Consider the following 6,366-nt stretch of genomic DNA (forward strand, 5'->3'; position numbering starts at 1 on the left):
GTTTGTCATGTATCACTATGGTTTTATCCAAATGCTTGTAAAGTGGAATTTTCCCAAAATGTTGTTAATATTTTCTTATAACACGGTATTCATCTCAGGAAGGGAAAGACTTGAACTGGAAGAGAACTCAGCAGTCATCCAGATTAACTCTTTAATTAGCAAATGAGGAAAGTAAAGTTCAACATGTCAGAGGGACTTCCAGGGGTCAGCTGGCAAATCCACTTAGCAACCTATATTTGGGAACTGGTTGCTGGTGCAGAAAATAACTGATCTGATTCACAACATCTTCAGATTCTAGATCAATTATATGCTTGGCCAAATTTTTCTGTTATAGTTATGAGAACATTTTTCAGTAACATGTTCTATTCACTATCCATCCAAGCTTCTGTCATTAGATAAGACTTCACCCAGCTAATATTTGTATGTTTAGTAGAGACACCCCCGGAGGGCAGGGGCTGGGTCTGTTAGCTCACAGTGACTAGTATATACATTTGTTGAATGAATGACTGATGGAACTTGAATTGAAACACAATATATTACTTTGTCATTTATTCCAACGGTCCACTTAGTATAGATCCTGCACTAACCTGTTTAGTTGCTTCTGGGTTTTAGTGACAAATGCCTTTGGTTGCAATTAACAGTGACATAAACATATGGAGGCTTATTTTCTCACAGAATAAGAAGTCCAGAGATGGGCAGTTGCTGACCCTGCTCCAGCAATAATACTCAGTTATTTTGGCATAGCAGCCACAATTCTCTTGGCTTTTCCTCATGGTAGCAATATGACTGCCATAGCTCCAAGCATCGCATCCTGCATTCAACTCAAGAAAAAGGGAGTAAGGGATGAAACCAGCAGATGAGGAAAAGCGAACGCTTCTTTTTTCCCCTGAGAAACCCGCTAATAGATTTCTGCTTCAATCTCATTTGCCAACACTGTACCAATGGCCACCCCATAGTTACAAAGGAGATGAGGAAGTATAGTGGGCAGGATCTGACCAAAGTCTTTGTGATTGGGCTTGCTCTCTTACGCCTCTGCTGTCACTCAGAGAGAAACATGCCCAAGTTAGCCCTCTGGTGCCACGAGGAACATGAGAAACAGGGGGATCAGAGCCATCCTAGCTGAACTCAGCCCAGATCAGCAGGCCTTAGTGGATCCTGAGATGGGTAAGTCCAGAGCTGCCCAGCTGAACCCAGTCTAGATCAGCTGACCCTCAGCCTCCCCTACCTGCAGATGTGTGAGAATTAATGAGTATTGTTTGTCAATGATTTCTTATTCAGTATGTTTGTAGCCATGGTTAATGGATACAGAAGGCAGACTTCGTGGTTTACCATGGGGTCAGTATCAGAGCATTTATTGAGGCAGACACTGGAGCATAGGAAAGAGGCTTAAGGCATTGTGTCCTCCTGTACGTCCCCAGCTGGCGAGCGTACGCGAGTGAATGAAGCCCCAGCGTCACGTTGCTTTGCCGTGAGGTTTCTCAAGTCATCACCTCCTCAACAACAGAAGCTACTGTGTGCCTGGCATCATGTTAGGCTTTTTACACATTTAATCCCCAACACAGCAGGCTTTTTACACATTTAATCCTTAACACAGCCCTGCACCAGGGAGGGTGCTTTGGGCTGCATGCATCACAAAATACAACTCAAAGGGCCTAAGCCATTGTCAAGAAGTCCTGAGGTCTGAGGCTCTTCAGAGTTGGTTGACTCCGACTCAAGGACACCACTGAGGACCCAAGCTCTTTCCGTCTATACATTCTGCCCTCCTAGCGTGTCAGCCTTAGCCTTAGCCTGGCTGTCCTCATACACTCAAGTGGCTGCAGCCATTCCAGCCAGTACCCAGTAGCAGAAGAAAGAGTATAAAGGCAAAAAAAAAAAAAAAATACCTTTCCCCGAAGTCCCTCTGCAGACTCTCATTGGCCGGATTGTCTGACTTGGCCGTGGTTAAACCACCCAGGAGAATAGAGTCACCATGGCCACCCTTGAGCAGTTAGACTATGCCTTCTGGGGCTGGAGCCAGGCTCCCCTGAAGGCCATGGCTGTGCAGAGTGTGAGTGCCAGAACGCCATCAGAGTTCCGTCTGTAAATGAGGCTAGTACGGCTCAGAGAGGTTATATAACTTGTGCGAGGTCACACCTGGTAAGCTATAGTGCCAGGTTTCCAACCCGGATCTGTCTGACCCCAGATCTCCCCTAGACCCTGGCTGCTTTCCACAGGGTGGTGGGCCGGGGCTGACGTCATCCCAGGCTGCTGCTGCCCTTCTGCTCCCGCGCTCTTCATGGTCATCCTCCCCCATGACAGCCCATTTTCAATCATGTAGGTGCTCAGTAATCACTCATTTTTCAGCTGGGCAGATACACTCACAGTCCCGGATCATTGCATGGGCTCGTTCCAACACTGTTGTCTGCAGGCCAGGTCTGCCAGATGAATCCCCGCCCCACTGGCAATGGATTCCGCAGCCCGTGGACGCGCTTTCTTCCTTCCCGTTCACCCCGTGGCTATTTCTCTGAGAACCAGCAGCGGTGCTAGGAGCAGGGAAGGAAGTTATTGAGTCTGTGTCACTCATTAGCATCTCCGGGGAAGTGTGACCAGGAGGAGGCTGGAGATGCTGTCTGTCCGTGGTTTCCTGCTGTCGAACCCACGGCTGGCCCTCACAGAGGACACCTGCGGAACAGGCACGTTGTCCGCAACATTGTCAATCCTCAGCTCCAGCGCCGTGATTATTACTCACGTGAACACTAGCCTCCACCCTGCTCTGGCCCGGAGCAGACTGCGCTGGAATGCTCCTCACCCAGTCGGCTTATTAATGGTGAGCAGCTGTTAATAAGTGAGAGCGTTGGAAAAGGCCAGCGCTTTGGAAACCTGGTTTCTGTACTTCCTATCTGTGGGCTTGGGTGTGCTTTACTCCCTCTGTGCCTTGGTTTTCTCGCTGTGTAATGGGTAATGCCTTGCAGCATTGCTGTGTGGCTCGAGGACCATGAATATTGAGGTTCCAGCGCTTTGTAGGCACCCGAGAGTGGTGGACACTGATACCATTATCACTGGACTTGGGCCAGTAAAACTGGGAGGAAGTCAAGGCTCCTAAGTGAAGCCACTGAGTTGTTTGTTTGTTTTGAGATGGAGTCTCACTCTGTTGCCCAGGCTGGAGTGCAGTGGTGCAATCTTGGCTCACTGCAACCTCTGCCTCCCAGGTTCAAGTGATTCTCCTATCTCAGCCTCCCGAGTAACTGGGACTACAGGCGCACACCACCACGCCCAGCTAAATTTTGTATTTTGGTAGAGAAGGGGTTTCACCATGTTGGTCGGGCTGGCCTTAGACTCTTGACCTTAAGTGATCCACCCGCCTCGGCCTCCCAAAGTGCTGGGATTTTAGGTGTGAGCCACTGCACCTGGCCGAAACCATTGAGTCTTACAAACTTCAGTGCCAATTTCTTTTTTTTTTCTTTTTTTTTTTTTTTTTTGAGACTGAGTCTCGCTCTGCCGCCCAGGCTGGAGTGCAGTGGCCGGATCTCAGCTCACTGCAAGCTCCGCCTCCCGGGTTCACGCCATTCTCCTGCCTCAGCCTCCTGAGTAGCTGGGACTATAGGCGCCCGCCACCTCGCCCGGCTAGTTTTTTTTGTATTTTTTAGTAGAGATGGGGTTTCACCGTGTTAGCCAGGATGGTCTCGATCTCCTGACCTCGTGATCCGCCCGTCTCGGCCTCCCAAAGTGCTGGGATTACAGGCGTGAGCCACCGCGCCCGGCCCACAGTGCCAATTTCTTATAGCCCTTGGGGTGTGGCCTGTGTTGGACTCTAATGAAGAGTAGTAGTCAGCTGGTATCTTAGTAGTCAGCTGGTATCTTAGCATACACTGAAGCAGGGGTTGATATTTTTCCATGAGTACAGGCTTCAAAGTCTTGTGAGCTTCCTTGCTCTGTCCAGGGAACTGGGAAAGAAAAATTTAAGGGATTTATGCTGCCTTCTGGGTAGGGGTGTAAGTTCCTGTTGCTGCTGTAACAGTAATTACCACACACTTAGTTGCTTAAAACAACACAAATTTATTCTCTTGCAGTTCTGGAGACCAGAAGTTCAAAATGAGTTCCATGAGTTTAAAACCAAGGTGTCATCAGGGCTAGTTTTCTTTTTTTTTTTTTGAGACCGAGTCTCACTCTGTCACCCAGGCTGGAGTGCAGTGGTACGATCTCAGCTCACTGCAAGCTCTGCCTCCCAGGTTCAAGCAATTCTCCTGCCTCAGCCTCCCGAGTAGCTTGGACTACAGGCGCCTGCCACCACACCCGGCTAATTTTTTGTATTTTTAGTAGAGATGGGTTTCACCATGTTAGCCAGGATTGGTCTCGATCTCCTGACCTTGTGATCCGTCCACCTCAGCCTCCCAAAGTGCTGGGATTACAGGTGTGAGCCACTATACCCAGCTAGGGCTGGTTCTTTCTGGAGGCTCAGAGGGGAATCCATTTCCTTGTCTTTTCCAGTTTCTAGAAGCTGCCTACAGTCCTTGGCTCATGGCTCCTTCTCTGTCTCCAAAGCACATCACTCTGGCCTTTGCTTCCACAGTCACATCCCCTTCTTTTACCTTTGACCTTCTTGTCTCCCTCTTTTCTTTTCTTTCTTTCTTTCTTTTTTTTTAGACAGCATTTCACTCTGTCACCCAGGCTGGAACGCAGTGGTGTGTTCACAGCTCACTGTAGCCTGGACCTCTTGGGGCTCAAGCGATCCTCCTGCCTCAGTCTCCAAGTAGCTGGGACCACAGATGTGTACCACCATGCCTAGCTAACTTCTTAATTTTTTGTAGAGATGGGGTCTCCCTATGTTGCCTGGGCTGGTCTTGAACTTAGTATCATGAGAACAGCTTGGGGGAAACTGCCCCCATGATTCAATTACTTCCCACTGGGTCCCTCCCACAACATGTGGGGATTATAGGATTACAATTCAAGATGAGATTTGGGTAGGAACACAAAGCCAAACCATATCATTTCACCCCGGCCCCTCCCAAATCTCATATCCTCACACTTCAAAACACAATCATGCACTTCCAACAGTCCCCCAAAGTCTTAACTATTCCAGCATGAACCCAAAAGTCCAAGTCCAAAGTCTCATCTGAGACAAGGCAAATCTCTTTCGCCTATGAGCCTGTGAAATCAAAAGCAAGTTAGTTACTTCCTAGATACAATGGGGGTACAAGCATTGGGTACATACACCCATTCCAAATGAGAGAAATTGGCCAAAACAAAGGGGTTACAGGCCCCATGCAAGTCCAAAATCCAATAGGGCAGTCATTAAACCTTAAAGTTCCAAAACAATCTCCTTTGACTCCATGTCTTACATCCAGGTCATACTGATGCAAGCGGTGGGCTCCCATGCCCCTCCCAGCTGCTTTCATGGGTTGGCATTGAGTGTCTGTGGCTTTTCCAGGTGCACAATGCAAGCTGTTGGTGGATCTACCATTCTGGGGCCTGGAGGATGGTGGCTCTCTTCTCACAGCTCCACTAGGCACTGCCCCAATGGGGACTCTATATGGGGGCTCCAATTCCACATCTGCACTGCCCTAGCAGAGGTTCTCCATGAGAGCTCCACCCCTGCCGCAAAATTCTGCCTGGACATCCAGGTGTTTTCATACATCCTCTGAAATCTAGGTGGAGGTTCCCAAACCTCAATTCTTGACTTCTGTGCACCTGCAGGCCCAACACCACATGTAAGCCGCCAAGGTTTGGGGCTTGAACCTTCTGAAGAAATGACCTGAGCTGTATGTTGGCCCCTTTTAGCCACAGCTGGGATGCAGGACACCAAGCCCCAAGACTGCACAGAGCAGCAAGGCCCAGGGCCTGCCCCTCGAAATCACTTTTTCCTCCTAGGCCTCCAGGCTTGTGATGGGAGGGGCTGCTGTGAAGGTTTCTGACATGCCCTGGAGACACTTTCCCCATTGTCTTGTCAATTAACATTTGGCTTCTCGTCACTTATGCAAATTTCTGCAGCTGGCTTGAATTTCTTATCAGAAAACAGGCTTCTTTGGCCAGGCATAGTGACTCATGCCTGTAATCCCAGCACTTTGGGAGATGGAGGCAGGTGGGTCACCTGAGGTCAGGAGTTTGAGACCAGCCCAATCAATATGGTCCCTGTCTCTACCAAAAATACAAAAATTAGCAAGGCGCAGTAGCAGGTGCCTGTAATCCTAGCTACTCAGGAGGCTGAGGCAGGAGAATCGCTTGAACCTGGGAGGTGGAGGTTGCAGTGAACCGAGATCATGCTACTGCATTCCAGCCTGGACAACAGAGCAAGACTCTGTCTCAAAAAAACAAACAAACAAACAAGAAAACCCAGAAAATAAGTTTTTCTTTTCTGTCACATTGTCAGGCTACAAATTTTCCAAACTT

The 6,366-nt window shown here is 48.8% G+C and overlaps 1 long non-coding RNA gene across 3 annotated transcripts; it reads right to left on the reverse strand.

The window, feature by feature from the left end:
* Positions 1-525: 525 nt before the first annotated feature.
* Positions 526-2,808, reverse strand: LOC144338153 (uncharacterized). Of its 3 annotated transcripts, none has more exons than XR_013412016.1 (3): positions 2,628-2,808; positions 1,884-2,558; positions 526-811 (listed from the first exon to the last, which is right to left on the reverse strand). It is a non-coding gene; the product is annotated as an uncharacterized LOC144338153 (long non-coding RNA). The 3 variants fall into 3 exon arrangements; XR_013412014.1 differs by having other exon boundaries at positions 2,636-2,774; XR_013412015.1 differs by having other exon boundaries at positions 1,884-2,550; positions 2,628-2,774.
* Between the last annotated feature and the right edge of the window lie 3,558 nt (positions 2,809-6,366).

This window comes from Macaca mulatta, chromosome 20, assembly GCF_049350105.2.
Source record: "Macaca mulatta isolate MMU2019108-1 chromosome 20, T2T-MMU8v2.0, whole genome shotgun sequence".
In the NCBI taxonomy this organism is placed as follows: domain Eukaryota; kingdom Metazoa; phylum Chordata; class Mammalia; order Primates; family Cercopithecidae; genus Macaca; species Macaca mulatta.